We start from the raw sequence: 14,767 nt of genomic DNA on the forward strand, positions 1-14,767 counted from the left end.
AAACAGAGGCTTTACATCTTTCCCTAAATATAGGCCTTTGCAGAAGATAGCATTTCTTTTAGAGGGCAGGCTCTCTGAGGGGATTTTTAGAGGGGATGCCTGCTAACGACCAGCTTCTACCTCACAGAGGAACTGACCTTGATGGAATGGAGGGCCTGTTAATTAGCAGACAAAGCCTTGCAGGCCAAAGCTAACAGAAATGTTTTTCCTTACTCTGGAAAGAGAGACTGGCAGCTGTGGGAAACTAGGCCCAGACCGTTCCCTGCCCTTACAAGTATGGGTCAGGAGTCCAACATGGATATTTGTTGAATTGAATTGAACACTGCTTGTTAAAATTATACTTGAAATAATTGTAAGGGGACAGGTCTTTATTTTCTGACTCTCTAGTTCTTGGTTATATCATGGGTAAATGAGGCTCCCAGAAATGTGACCTCTGGATGCAGCATACAGTAAATCTGCATACACCTAGCTATATTTAGAAAGACATTTAGCCATTTATTATTTTGATTTTTCAAAGGGCTAAGGAAACATTACCATCTGAAACAGTGTAAACTGAATCTGGCTGAGCTGTTTTCAGTGGCATTGCTGGTCACTATTCTTTATTGTAATAATGCCCATCATTGCCTTACATTGCAGAAAATAGTCTGCTTCATAGGCATCAGTGGTGCTCGTCAGCCACTGCTTGGGCATGGGCAGACTTCCTCTTGATACAGAAGGAGACATGTATGTGGACCCAGCTTAGAACGTGTTCCAGAAATCCACACCATACGCATTTAAGGGCTGGAATCCTATCTTCCCTTCTCCAGCCAGTGTCAGCTTCTTTATCCTCTTTCTGATTCATGGAAAACCAGCACATCTGTTTGAAATTGTATTTACTTTGCATTGTCATTTGGAAGAAAAGCTTACTGCTAATGAAGCTGGTGAATTAATATGGATTACTTGGGAGTGAATATGATGGATACTCTCAACAAACACCTGCACCATTAAAAGCAATTTTCCGAGACCAAATGCTGTTTTAGGGGAGATAGAAGCTACTGTAATTGAAGTCTTGGGGAAATGTCACCCCTTATGCCTTCCCTTGCACAGAAATCATCACATGTTGTTATGTTGAGGTAAGCATAAAATTTCAATTACATTTTGGAACCTGAAAATGAGAATGCCCTACTTTGCCCCCACTTAATTCTCTGGCCATATCAGCTGTTTACCCCTTCCTTTCCTCGGCAAGAAAGAATTAGGGATTTAAAAAAAAAAGAAATCACCAAAAGCAAGAAATCTTAATCCATGTAATTACTCTAACTGGCTAATAGGAGTCTTTTCTCAACAGCAGATAATTCTTTGCAGTTTACAGACATGTGTGTACATGTTAAAAAGATTCAGCAAATGGAGTTCACTTTCCTGTCTCTCACGACATGGATGGGCAGGAAACATGGCTCAAATTCTTGGCAAAGAGATGCACCTTAAAAAATTTTCCTCCAAACAACTTATTTTTTTAAGTTTTCCTTCACTTGTTTGTTGAGATGATGGTTAATAAAGTATTCATTGACAGTAGTGTCACTAATAAAACATAAATCAAATTGGGCTTTACATACGATTCATATGCTTGAAGGAGGCAGCAGTGTGAGCTGGTGCGTGTTTCCAGCTGTTTTCTTGTCATTAGCTTTTAATTTCAACAGCTACCTACTTGGGCCACCCCTCTCTTTTCTCAGCTCAGGTATTTGTGCTGTTAGTGTGATTGTCAGTCCTGTTCTGCTTGAAAGGTTTCAGTGTATGTTGCTATGGTTACAGGTGCCAGAACTGGAAAGAAATGAAGGGGGTATCGGAGGTTTGACGTAGCTGTGATGAAGGCTTAGTGCTAAAATGTTAGCTATTACTTCGGCAGATTCTATGTTATTTGACAATGAATCCATTTTAATAGAATATTTAAATGCATTCTTGAATATATGGCACATGAAAATGGAAATATGGGTAACTGGATTTAAAGTAAATAAATATTTTAAAACAGTTCTGAGTACAAACCCTATGGGACACTTGGGAACTAAGTGAACACTGTTAGTGTAATATGCAGTATCACCTGAGTAAGTGATATGGGCAATTTTATTAGATCTCTGTGTCTTCTCTGAATGTTAGTGTCTTCTTGTTTTCTCTTTATTTGTTCTCTTATTTTCCTCAACAGCAGAATGAAATTCTATAAATTCGGTAATAAGGAGATGAGTGCTTTAGTTGTTGAGGTGACGGGGAAGACAGGGCTGGTTCTGAGGTTTCCCACAATTCCCCTTCTTGTTTTCTGCTGGAAATATTAGAGGATAGGCCTGGGGGATTGGCTGTCTCACCCTTTCCAATGGGGGACAGTCAGGGAAACTGATTATACAGAGGCCACCTTTGGCAATGCTCTAATACTTTCTCTATGTGCCTATCTAGCTGCTCAAGATGGTCAATCCCCCTTAAAGAAATTGTAGACGCTGCCATTCCTGGTTTCAACCCCCTCTCCTGCATCCTTTGCTCTCCAGAGCACTGCTCCTTTTCTCTTTGGTTCTGCGATCTCCAAGGCTGGAGATCCAGATGAGTCACTCCAAGCTTTGACCTGCTCATTGTGCTTAGGATCCTCCTCTTTTCACTCAGTAACTTGAGGGAATAAAGACACTTGTTTCTTTTTTAAAAAATAAATTTGATTTTGATAAGTCTTGAGGTGACCTTTCTGTCTTCTTAGCACTCTCCACATCAGGAAAGACCCTCTGTTTCCACTGTTGATGTCTACACCGTCCTTGGAATAGAGCATTGTGGTTAATAACATGGACAGGACTCTGGAATCCAAATGCATGGATTCAAATCCCAGCTCTGCCACTTACCAGCTCTGTCATTTTGGGTGTATTATTACCTAACTTCTATGGGCTTCAGTATCCTCATTTGTAAACTGGATTAATTGCAATTAGTCCACAGAGTTTTGTGATACATATATGGAGAGAGAGAGAGGGGGAGAGAGAGAGAGAGAGAGAGAGAGAGAGAGAAAGTCTCAGAATATTAGGCAAGCATATCTATTAGGTACTACATAAGTGTTTGCTTTTATTCAACATATATTTGTTTTCTACTCTGTGCCAACCTCTATGAATGGCCCTGAAAGTAGAGCTGGAAACAAAATAGATGTGATCCTTGCTCTCATAAAGTTTATCTGCAGTGGAGAAGACAAGCAGTAAGAAAGTAATTACAATAATGGATGATGAGAGCTAAAAATTCTTGCAACCCACAGTTTTCAGAGCTGTCTAAATATGTAATCTCATGAAAAACACCTGTATAGCCATGACAAGGAATTCCCTGCTGTCTGAAGTGTTTTGGGTCTACCCAGGCAGATCTGTGAATGAGGAAAGGTAGTTGGCCTTTCAAGAGCTCCCACAGAGGGCTCAGACTGGAGGGACCGTGTGACTGACAGCAATAAAAGTTTCACTTCAGCCAGAGTCTGGCCGGGACTTTCTCGCTTTTACAAACAACACAAAGGATCTAATTCTCTCTAATAAGCAGAGCTACCAACAGCAGTCTGTACAATAACTTTTAGAAGCCTGACCTTGTGACCCAGAGGCCATCCTGAAACCCCTGCACCCGTTTCCCCCCTCTTCCCCATCACTCAATAAACGTCCAGGCTGATCTATTGTCCCAGGGAAGAGAAGGCCCATGAAATAATTAACAATCCCCTCTCTGTTCTGCAATACTTACTCCAAACGTTGAGCATTCAGAGGCTCTGGAAAGACTAAGCAAAGATGAGGTTCTTACCAGGTGATTAGATGACAAAGAGCCCACTGCCAGTCTTCCGGAACACTGTTGAATGCAGACCATGCCTCAGCATTCCTGGAAGTAGCATAATTAAGAGCTTGCCCTTGTTAAAGGACTAACTTCTTCCCACCCTAGCGGCTTGTCTGGTTACAACGGGACGACTAAGAAGGGAATTGGGACTTTGACTTGTTTTGAGTCTCATTTATTAAAATATTTAAAATTGAGTTGTGCTAATACTTCTAGTTGCAAGGGAATTGTTTATCAGTCAAAACACCACTATGTTAACTTTTTTTGGAAGAAGAATAAGCCTTATTGTGTAGGTTAGTGGAACTTTTTGCTTTTAACTTGTTCTTGCAGAAATTTCTGAGCAGCAATTTGATGGGTGGGAAATAGCAGGAGCTGAAGTTCAGAGTTCTAAAACGGATGACTTGAGCTTTGGTCCTGAGTGCCTACATGGGGTAAAACCACATGGACCGTGGCCAGAGTGTGATGGCAAAACAGCTGAGTTGGACTGGGAACTTCCTAGAGCAGCAGAATACAGCTGAACAGCAGCAGGAACCACAGGCAATGATCACCAAGACGACAACCATCTTCAGAGACATAGTCAAGTGTGAGACCACAGTGAAGAGTTGAGGCAAGAGGTCAGCAGTTGAGGATGGAGGGACAAAGAGACAGAAGAAACAATGATTAAGACCATGTCCTCCAGAGACAGGCTTCCTGGGTGGTTGTAAATCCTGACTTTGCCACTTCTTTGCTGTGTGACCTTGGTCAGTTACTTAACTGATCTGTGTTTGTTTCCTCATCTGAAAAATGTGGTGGAAAAGGGCAATGTTACCCACATATGCCATCAATTCACCTGTTTTGTCTTAGATTGATTTTCCACCTTCCCCCTGCTCTCCCTGTATGGCAGGAGAACTGTCTCTGTAGGCTATGTTTCCCAGTCACCTGTGTCAGCAGGCTTCCCACAGCGTTTGGCCAATGAGAGGTATGGGTGGGAGATTCAAAAGGAGGAAGAAAGGAGAAACCAGGGAATTTCCCCCTATCTACCACAAATAGGTGCCTGGTAGCTCAGACAGGTTACTGGCAGCAGCTGTGGTTCCTACTGGAGCGTGCCTTCCCTCATGGTCCTAGCCCTCACCATAATTCCAGCCCAGTGTGGTCCAATAGAAATATAATGAGAGTCACATATATAAATTTAAATTTTCTAGTAGCCATATTAGAAATATATAAGAAATGAGTAAAATCAGTTTAATAGTTTTAGTTAACCCAATATATTATGATTTCAATATGTCATCAATATAAACATTAATGAGATATGTATTTTTCTACTAGTACTTGAATTCTGGTGTGTGTTGTCCACTTACAGCACATCTCAATGAGGACTAGACACATTCAAATGCTCAATAGCCACATGTGGCTAGTGGCCACCACATTGGACAGTGTAGATATGGACCCTGCTGGCTGGTCCTAGCTCCATATTCTGTCTTACCATTTCTTGTTACTGTCCCTCTTGATCTAGGGAAAGTTGGAACTCCTTGCTTTTGTTAATCACCAAATTGCATAATTGTCCTCTATTTGGCCTCTCAGATCTTTAACTGGTCATATTACCAACTTCTTGCATTAAATTCTCTTTTCGAAATACCTAGAATGTTGTCTGTTTCCTCACAGGCCCTGACTAATCCACTGCCTTACAGGATTATTGGGAGGACCAATGAAACTTTTGCACATAAAGCCTTTGGAATAGTGCAGACACGGAGTAAGTGTTCAACATGTGGTGGTACTTGAAAAGTAAAGGTCTGAAAAAGAAGTGTAAGACTTCTGTGTAAGCTGTGAGCCAAACGATGTGAGCAAATATGCTTATGAGATGAAAGATGGGGCGACAATGACATTGTTCCCCACTACCTCTAGGACCCTGTTCAAACAGCCCTCTGAGCAGGCGTCCTCATGGCCTGCAGTTGTACCTTTCTGCTGCTGCCTCACAGAGAAGAGCCTGGACAGAAAGGAAGAGATGGTTCTACAAAGTCCGCAGCTTCTACGAGTAAGGCCTTTGCCTCTCGCTTTTTGGAGGGTACCGCCATCACCCTCTCACTGGGAGAGCACATAACTGGTACAGGCAGCAATCCAAAGACATTTTACCACAGGAGATATGTGCGTTGAACAAATTATGTGACGTAATACTGAGTAGACGGCATGCATCTTTAAATTAGACAGAACAGGATTCATATCCCTGCACTGCCACTTTCTGGCCATATAACCACTGGCAAGTCATACATGCTCTCTGCCCCTCGATTTCCTCATCTTTAAAATGAGTGATAATAATGCTCACTGGGTTGTTGTGAGGATTAAATAAAATGTATGCATAAAGAAACTGGTGCATTGCTTGACTTAGAATCAGTGCTTAACAAATGCTAGTTTCTAGCACTCTTTCTTCTAGGTAAACGACGCATGATTTTATAACCTCATTCAACTCGGGTTATTTAATGTGGGCTAAAATATCACGCATTCTTTTCAGTTCTCCCGTTGTTTTATCTGTTGGCCACTTGGTTTTTCTTGCTGGTTTACCTCCTTGTCCAGGACTAAGTTGTTTAGCACATCTACTTGGACCTTTGGCAAAGGGCACTCCTTTTTCGTCTGTGCTCTGACTGAGTGTGATCTAAATCATCATGTACAGAGAGCAAAAGTAAACTTGGGCCCATCCAGGCCAGTGTTACTGCCCAAGGAGGCCCAGTAGGGCACAGCAGCAGGAATTCCAGTCACTGTTGACTCTTGAAACGAGAAGACAGGGCAGTAAAGTAGTGCAAGTGAGTCTGATTTAGCTGGAGCAGGACCCCAGACCGTAGCTGGAAAACCTGGAATAGAGTCCGCCCTCTTGGGATGAAGGCTAACAAGGGCATGGCCAGGTGTTTTGGCTTTAGCTAAGTGAGCTACAGGTCAAGATAGGCCACACTGCCCAGCAAGACTGTACAAATTGATAACTGAGATGGTTACATTGATTTATGGATTGGGAATACGTGGCAGTGGGTGGGATTTAGGCATGGCAGTGTCTGAGCTTAGGGCAGCAAGCCCTGCCTAATACTAAGCCCCACCAACTGGTAAGGCTAAGCCTTCTGGGGGCCTTCCAAGTCCAGGGGCTGTGTGGGTGGTGCCTATAGTTGCAAGAGCTGGAGGAAAACTTTTAATTTAATTTTATTTTTAATTTCCAAATAGTATAGTGATTGTATATATTTGTGGGGTAAAATGTGATGGTGCATATATATTTACATTGTGAACTGATTAAATCAAACTAATTAATATATTCATCACCTCAAATACTTTTTTCTTTTCGTGATGAGGACCATCATTCATTAGACCAACCAATAGCCTATGAGGTAGCCTGGCATGTGTATTCGTGTTGAGTAGACAGTTCTATTAAATTCTATTGAATAGAACTGTCTACTCAGAATGAACAAGATTGACCAGTCAGGCTCTTGCTATGGAAAATATAAAGACAACTAGATACCAGAGGGAATCTAAGGTGTGAAAGGTGCAAGTAGAAGCTGTCATGAGGGCCCATGAGCAAGCTGAAGTCACAAGGAAGCAGAAACTCAAAGTAGGCTGTAGCTATGTCACGGAAAAAGAAATTAAGCTGGGCCCAGTTGTTCATGCCTGTAATCCCAACATTTTGAGAGGCTGAGGTGGGAGGATCACTGGAGACCGGGAGTTCAAGACTAGCCTGGGCAACATAGTGAGGCTTGTCTCTACAAAAATTTGGAAAAAAAAAATGAGAGAGGCGTGGTAGTGCATGCCTGTAGTCCTAGCTACTCGGAAGGCTGAAGTGGGAGGATCACCTGAGCCTCTTGAGTTTGAGGCTGCAGTGTGCTATGATTGTGCCATTGCACTCCAGCCTGGGCGACAGAACAAAATCCTTTAAAAAAAAAAAAAAAAAGGAAAGGGGAGGGAAGCCAGATAAGAAGAGAGAAGTGAGAAAGAACCCAAAGAAAGAGCAGGTTATATTATATTGCACTATAAAATAAAAACGTCTTATTTTTGTCTCAGGATGTATTAGTTAAGTGATGGCTGCCTGGTGTAATAAATCAACCTGCATTCTTAGTGGCTTAACACAGTATTTCTCACACACCTCACAGTCTAGTACAGCTGCTTCCATAGAAGTACCCTTTCACATGTAGTCATTCAAGGACTCAGGTTTTCTCCTTTTTGTGGCTCTGCACTCTTCTAGGTCCTTGGAGTCTTTCTCTATTCAGCTGGTGGATGGGAAAATAGATCATGAGAAAGGGACATCTGCTTTTTCTTTTTTGAGACGGAGTTTCACTCTTTTTGCCCAGGCTAAAGTGCAATGGCGCAATCTCAGCTCACTGCACCCTCTGTCTCCCGGGTTCAAGTGATTCTCCTGCCTCAGCCTCCCGAGTAGCTGGGATTACAGGGATGTGCCACCATGCCCGGCTAATTTTGTATTTTTAGTAGAGACGGGGTTTCTCCATGTTGGTCAGGCTGGTCTCAAACTCCTGACCTCAGGTAATCTGCCCGCCTCGGCCTCCCAAAGCGCTGGGATTACAGGCGTGAGCCACTGTGCCCGGCTGGACATCTGCTTTTTAGCCACTTTTTTCCTGTAAATGACGCACAGCAGTTCTCCCACATTCCATTTATGAAAATTAGTTTCAGGGCTTTACTGGGTCAAGTAGGATGGGAAATATATTTCCTGGCTTGGCAACCACACTCCACGATATTCTACACTATGGAGAAGGAAGGCCAATCCTTGTCAGCTGATTTTCCCTACCACAGACTTCTTGGATTCCCTTGAACTCTCTGTCTCCTGTATTGCTCCATATCTATAAGATCTCCTTTCCCTACAGCCCTTACATAAGCTAGGCTGAATAAGTCACTCTTCTTCACAACTGATGAGATAAGTTAAAACAGGTGCCTTTGGAGGAGAGCACGTCTTTCCCTCTGTCAGTGGAAGACTATCTACATATTGTTAGTGACTGCAGAAGAATGTTACTGAGCAAGGAACGTGTTCTATTGGCTAGGTTCCTTGTCATTAGAACTGAAGAGGGCAAATGATGTTGTCTCTCACTTCTTGGGCTCTTCTGGGACCTTGGGTCCTGGATTTCATTCTTCCTTTTTGTCTGCAAGTTAGAAACCCACCAACTCTTGAGAGATCTTTCACAAAACCTGAGTTCTTCCAGGGTACCCACAGCAGGAAGGGGAGTTTCTCTCAAGGCCAAAGAGTGGCATTGCCATGTGTATGGGGGTGCTGTCATTCCAAGTTCCTCCTCAACCTATCAAGCTAGGTTTATGCTCTGGGATATGCTAACTTACTTGGGAAAAGTCTAAGGAAGAAGGCTCTTAATCAGAGTCTTCTGAAACAGAGTATTCTTCAACAAGAATATTATTGGGGTCACTTTTAGTTTCATGTTGATATTGAGAGTCTCTCCACCAATTGTATCCTAGTTTTGTAAACCAGGCCGATGCTGGATGGGAAGAAGAAAGGGGAAGGCAAAGGAAAAACCATAAAGTTGAGATTACCCACATGAAGTGGGGTAAAACTGGATCAGAGATCAAGTAGCATAATGATTTTTAACTTTTTTTTTTGACAAAACTAAAAGTTTTCACTTTCAATTTTTTAAAGAGTATCAGTTCAACACTATCCCATTCATTGAAATGTCAACAAAATAGAACAGCCAATATAAACCAGAAATAAAAGGTGATAAAAAAAATAAGCAGTTTTATCACAGATCTCCTTCAGGAAATATAGGACTATGCCTTCTCTAATATGTGTATTTCCAGTTTTAATGACTTGAAAAAAGTTTTAAGAAGTCTCCTGTTGCATTTCAAATGGCAACCCTGTTTTTATACTCAAAGTCTCTCCTTGCAAAACAGCATTACTTCCCATAAACTTCCCTCCTGTGGTCACACCAGAGCTGTCCCACTTCAGTTGGTTATGTATTTAGATTTTCTGTCAGTTGTGAACTGAACATATGGGCATGTGCAAGGCAGTGATATGCGGTAATCCCAGAGCAGTGCAGGCACCATTGATTAGAATTTCTGAACGCTACTTTTGAGGGCACCTGGGATGGGCTAAGTCAGGATTACAGCCAAGTAGGACAAGCTTAGCATTTGTTTCTTGAAGGGCTGGTGCCCTTTGAGGTTTCTGGGAGTGGAAAGAATCATAGGGTGAGTCAAAGGCAAAGTCCTTAGTGGCTACAGGGGGTCAAGTCAGAAAAACTAGGTACCAGATGCTAAGTCTACAGGGGTAATAGTAGGGCTGTAAGCCAGAGACCAAGCTGAATCAGAATCCTTGTGAAAATAAAAGAAGAATAAATTCAGCCTGGCAGGGAAATAAGGAGGGGCCTGGGCAAGTCTTGGGATTCATTTATTTATTCAATCATTTATTTCTCAAATATTTACTAAGCATCTATTATGTACCAGGAATTTGTATGTGACCTGATTGGTGGTTGTTTACATAATCAGCCTCATTTAAAATTGTAGATTTAAGCAAGACAAAGTGACTGTAAATTCTGGCTTAGCAACTTACTAACCACATAACATTAAACAAGTTAGATAACTTTTTTGTGTGTCCGCTTCCCATCTATAAAATGCTACATAGTAAGAGAAACCTACCTTATAGGGTTGCAATGAAAATTCAAAGAAAATTCTTGTAAAGCACTTAACACCTGATATATGACATATATACGTAAATGTTTGTTAACTAAAATAGAGTTGGAGAGGATACCCTGTTATCAATCTTGAGACTGAGCATCAAGTTGAGGGTGGGGTGGAGATTAGGCTAAAGAATTATTTTGTATTATATGAAGAAGGGATTTGAAAAGCCAATTGAGTGGCATACAAAAAATTTTAGAAATAATTTTCTACCCAGAAACTGAACATAATAATTTTATTTTATTTATACACATGTTTTGTGCCTTGCTTTTTGGCCACAAAGTGCTTTAAGTGGCTTACAACAAAACAGTAGTCACACTGAACTAATAACTAAGAAGATAAAAATTGAAAATCCAGTTTAAGAAAGGAAAAAAATCCCTCAAATATTTCAATCGTGAGGTCAGTATAATTGTTATGGTTTAGCTTCATACTGAGTTCTAAACTTTTGAGTGGTAAAAGGCATAGAAGGAAACACAATCAATTGGGTAACTCTTGATATCACTAAATCAGAAGCATACCCATTCCTTATTGGAAACCAAATATGGTCCTGCAATCTTTCTAAAATATATTTTTCCTATCAGATTGTATATGATGAATGTGGAATTGAACATAGTTTTGGAATCAAGCAGATCTGACTTCAAATTCCAGCTCCATTACTTACTAGCTTTGTGATCTGGGGCATGTAACTTAAATTGTTTGAGACACTAACTTACCTGTAAAATGGGCATAATAATATCTCCTATATCTGAGGACTTTGATGAGAATTAAATGAGATATAAAGTATTTAATATAGTGCCTGGAACATACTAATCCCTCAATAAATGGAAGCTCTTCTTTTCCCTCTCCACTTCCTTCTCTTCCTCCTCTTTGTCCTATTTCTCTTTTTCTCCTTTTCTTCTTCCTCTTTTTAATCTCTCCATCCTCCTCCTCCTCCTCCTCCTCCTCCTCCTCTTCATATCCCCACTACCTGATATGTTATATTTGGCAACATCACTTCAATATTCATTCTGTGTTCAATATTCATTCTGCATTCATTCAATATTCAATATTCATTCATTTTGTCATTATATGACATTGTATGACATTGTAACAGCTATATAGCACTTACTATGTGCCAGACATTATTCTAAACACTTTACTTTCCTTGATTCATTTAATCTTCAATTAATTTTTGAAAAAATCTAGGCCAATTATGTGCAAGGGTAAAAGCTATGAGGATTATTTAAAGGAAAGTTGTATTAAAATTCAATGAGATATCAGAAAATAGATGGTGTCAACTGAGTTGCAGGACTTATTGGGTATATTTTCTTAACAGGTAAATGGACTTACTCTCATATGCTTATCTTTCTTTTTGCTAAAAGGTAGAGTAGGAGCCCCAAAAAGAAAGGATTCCTGGCATTGATGGTATAGGCCAATTGAGATCTAAGCCTTATATATAAGGGTTCTCACTTTCCTTGGCTCTGCCTTCACTTGTAGACTGTCTTACTCAATCACAAGCATCAGACTCAGAGGCTTAATCAAGAATATTATTCTAATAGCAGTTTGTACCCTAGGAACAATTTACAAGACCCCCTTGGTGTCTATGCATGGGCTTCAAGGGGCCTGGGAACCTTGTGAAATTGTATGTATTAGCCTGTGTTTATATGTCTATCTTCCTGGGGGTTGTCGCTAATGTATTTCACTAGATTCTTCAAGGGATCTATGCTCCCTCAATGTCAGAAACTACTACTGTAAAATACAAAAAAAAATTAGCCGGTCGTGGTGGTGGGTGCCTGTAGTCCCAGCTACTCGGGAGACTGAGGCAGGAGACTGGCATGAACCTGGGAGGTGGAGCTTGCAGTGAGCCGAGATGGTGCCACTGCACTCCAGCCTGGGCGACAGAGTGACACTCCATCTCAAAAAAAAAAAGAAAGAAAAAGAAAAAGACAAGGAGAAGACTCATATGTAGTGCAGATCAGCTCACCATAGTTGGATCACTTTTTGATGTGGAAATTTTGGGGGAGAGATTTTGAAACCATACATTGTATGTCCTAAGAAATTATAGCAATGATATGTGGCTAGACAGTAAGTCAAGGATATCAGCATTTGGGGATTCTGAGATCTTAATGAGGCCACTACTCTCAATACTGACAGGAATACATAGGTGGCAGTTGAAGCTATGGATGTGAAATGGTGACTTAGAGACACTCAATAGATGAAAAAGAGCAAAGAGCCAAAGAAGAATCTTCAGGGGACCACAAATGTTAAAAGATAGGTGAAGGAATAAAAATAGTAGCATATAGTATGTTTCAGACACTACTTTAAATATTTATCTTTATTAAGAAATTTAATGTCAGAAAAATTTTATGAGGTACGTATCACTATTCTGCCCATTTTACGGAAGAGGAAACTGGAACACAGAGAAGTTAAGTAATTTAATTAAAGTCACACAGTTGGTAAATGTCATGACTGGGATTCAATCCCAGGCAGTCAGTGTGACTCCAGGGCTCATGCTCTTAACCATTAAACTGTATTGCTTCATTCACTTGGCCATTAGAACATACTGTTTCATTGATACCTGTCTCCAGTGAGTATGTCTTGGATCATAAAGATGCAGATTAACCTTCACATATCTTTTGGGTTCCTCTCTGGACATAGCACAATGTATGTGCTAATAGGTCCATAACAAATACTTGTTGAATGAGTGGCCTGGGGCACAGACCCACTGGGTAGCTATGGAGTCATTGTAAGTAGTCTGTGACCCCATGAAAAGGCACTGAGCATTGTCTGGTGATGAAATCAATAGGGTAATAATTACACATATTGTAATTTTTTCACAGATATGCAGATCCTCTTATTATTCCTAAAATACAAATTCATTTAAAAGCATCTTAGAGCTCCTAGTAGCTTTGTGTTATGATGAATTACCTTCATCAATGGCAACCTTAAGCACACCTACTATTATTTGTGATTTTTTTTACAAAAGAGTCATATTCAAAGAGTAACCACTGAGTTGACACCATGATAGAAAAAACATGTATTAGTTATGATATGCTGAGTTATGTTGGGGTAACAAACATACCCCAAATCTTTGTGATTTCAAACAACAAAGATCTCTTTATTGCTGACAGCACATGTCACAAGGCAGCTGGAGTGTCTGTTCCACGTCATCTCACTCCAGGACACAAGATGATGCAACAGCAACCATTTGGAACTTTGCCAGTTATTGTAGCACAGAAAAAAAGAAGGGAATTTATAATTTCTGCTAGCAAGTACCACAGAGTACTTCGATTACATTTTACTGACCAAAGTAAGTTTCTTTCCCACGTTTGAGTTTAGATCTGGAGGGAAGTGTCATCCTATCAGGTGCCTAGAAAAACCACTAGAAATATTTGGTAAGCAGAGCCAATAACTCTCACACATGTGAGTTTTACTTTGTACCATGACTGGGTGAAAAGCAAGTTGATGTCGTCGTCTTCCAGATGATTCAGGAGTGTTTACTTTTTGAGAGAATCCCAATAGTTCGTTAATTTTGTAATAAAGCAAAGGCCCAACTCACAATGCAAATAATCAAGTCCATCATTCCATCCTCTCTTAAATATAGACTTTTTTGTAGTTTATGCCCATATACAAGTTTTTAACAGATGATGTGGCAAGACCTCCAGAGAAAAAGTCATCAAGAAGGAGAAAAATGAGGACTAGGAGAATCAAGTAAAGGCAAAAGTGGTACCACTTATTATGCCTTCTACTAATGTCACCACAGAATGACGTTTGACTCCATCCAGAGAAGGCTGGCCAGATTGTCTGTATTTGGAAGGATCACCTTTCTTGGCCTCAGACCATCTGTGTAATATGGGTTAAACTTTTTGAATATTACTCTGTGTCTCTGCTAATAACCATAAGAAACTGTGAGGCCAGGTGCAGTGGCTCACACCTGCAATCCGAGCACTTTGAGAGGCTGAAGCAGGTGGATCATGAGGTCAGGAGTTTGAGATCAGCCTGGACAACATGGCGAAACCCCATCTCTACTAAAAATACAAAAATTAGCCAGGCATGGTGGGCACCTGTAATCCCAGCTACTCGGGAGGCTGAGGCAGGAGAACTGCTTGAACCCAGGAGGCAGAGGTTGCAGTGAGCCCAGATTATGCCATTGCACTCCAACCTGGGCAACAAGAGCAAGACTCTGTCTCAAAACAAACAAACAAACAAACAAACATACACTATGAGGTATGAATCTATTTTTTATGCCAGATATTTAAAAGTTGAGAGGGAAATTCATTTGATGTTAAATTAATCATTTAAAAATGAATAAATTAGTGGCATCCAGTACATTCAAAGTGCTGTGCAAACACCATTTCTATCTAGTTCC

At 40.7% G+C, this 14,767-nt stretch overlaps 1 long non-coding RNA gene across 2 annotated transcripts in view; it reads left to right on the plus strand.

Moving 5' to 3' along the window:
• Positions 1-14,767, plus strand: part of LOC123571302 (uncharacterized) — a 75,378-nt gene that overhangs the window by 24,416 nt on the left and 36,195 nt on the right. The window contains exons 2-3 of one of the 2 annotated variants that reach the window (XR_006695462.2): positions 4,120-4,403; positions 5,431-5,518. This is a non-coding gene — a long non-coding RNA (uncharacterized lncRNA). The remainder of the gene's footprint in view (positions 1-4,119; positions 4,404-5,430; positions 5,519-14,767) is intronic. The other variant, XR_012429948.1, reaches the window with a different exon arrangement.

This window comes from Macaca fascicularis, chromosome X, assembly GCF_037993035.2.
Source record: "Macaca fascicularis isolate 582-1 chromosome X, T2T-MFA8v1.1".
NCBI lineage: Eukaryota > Metazoa > Chordata > Mammalia > Primates > Cercopithecidae > Macaca > Macaca fascicularis.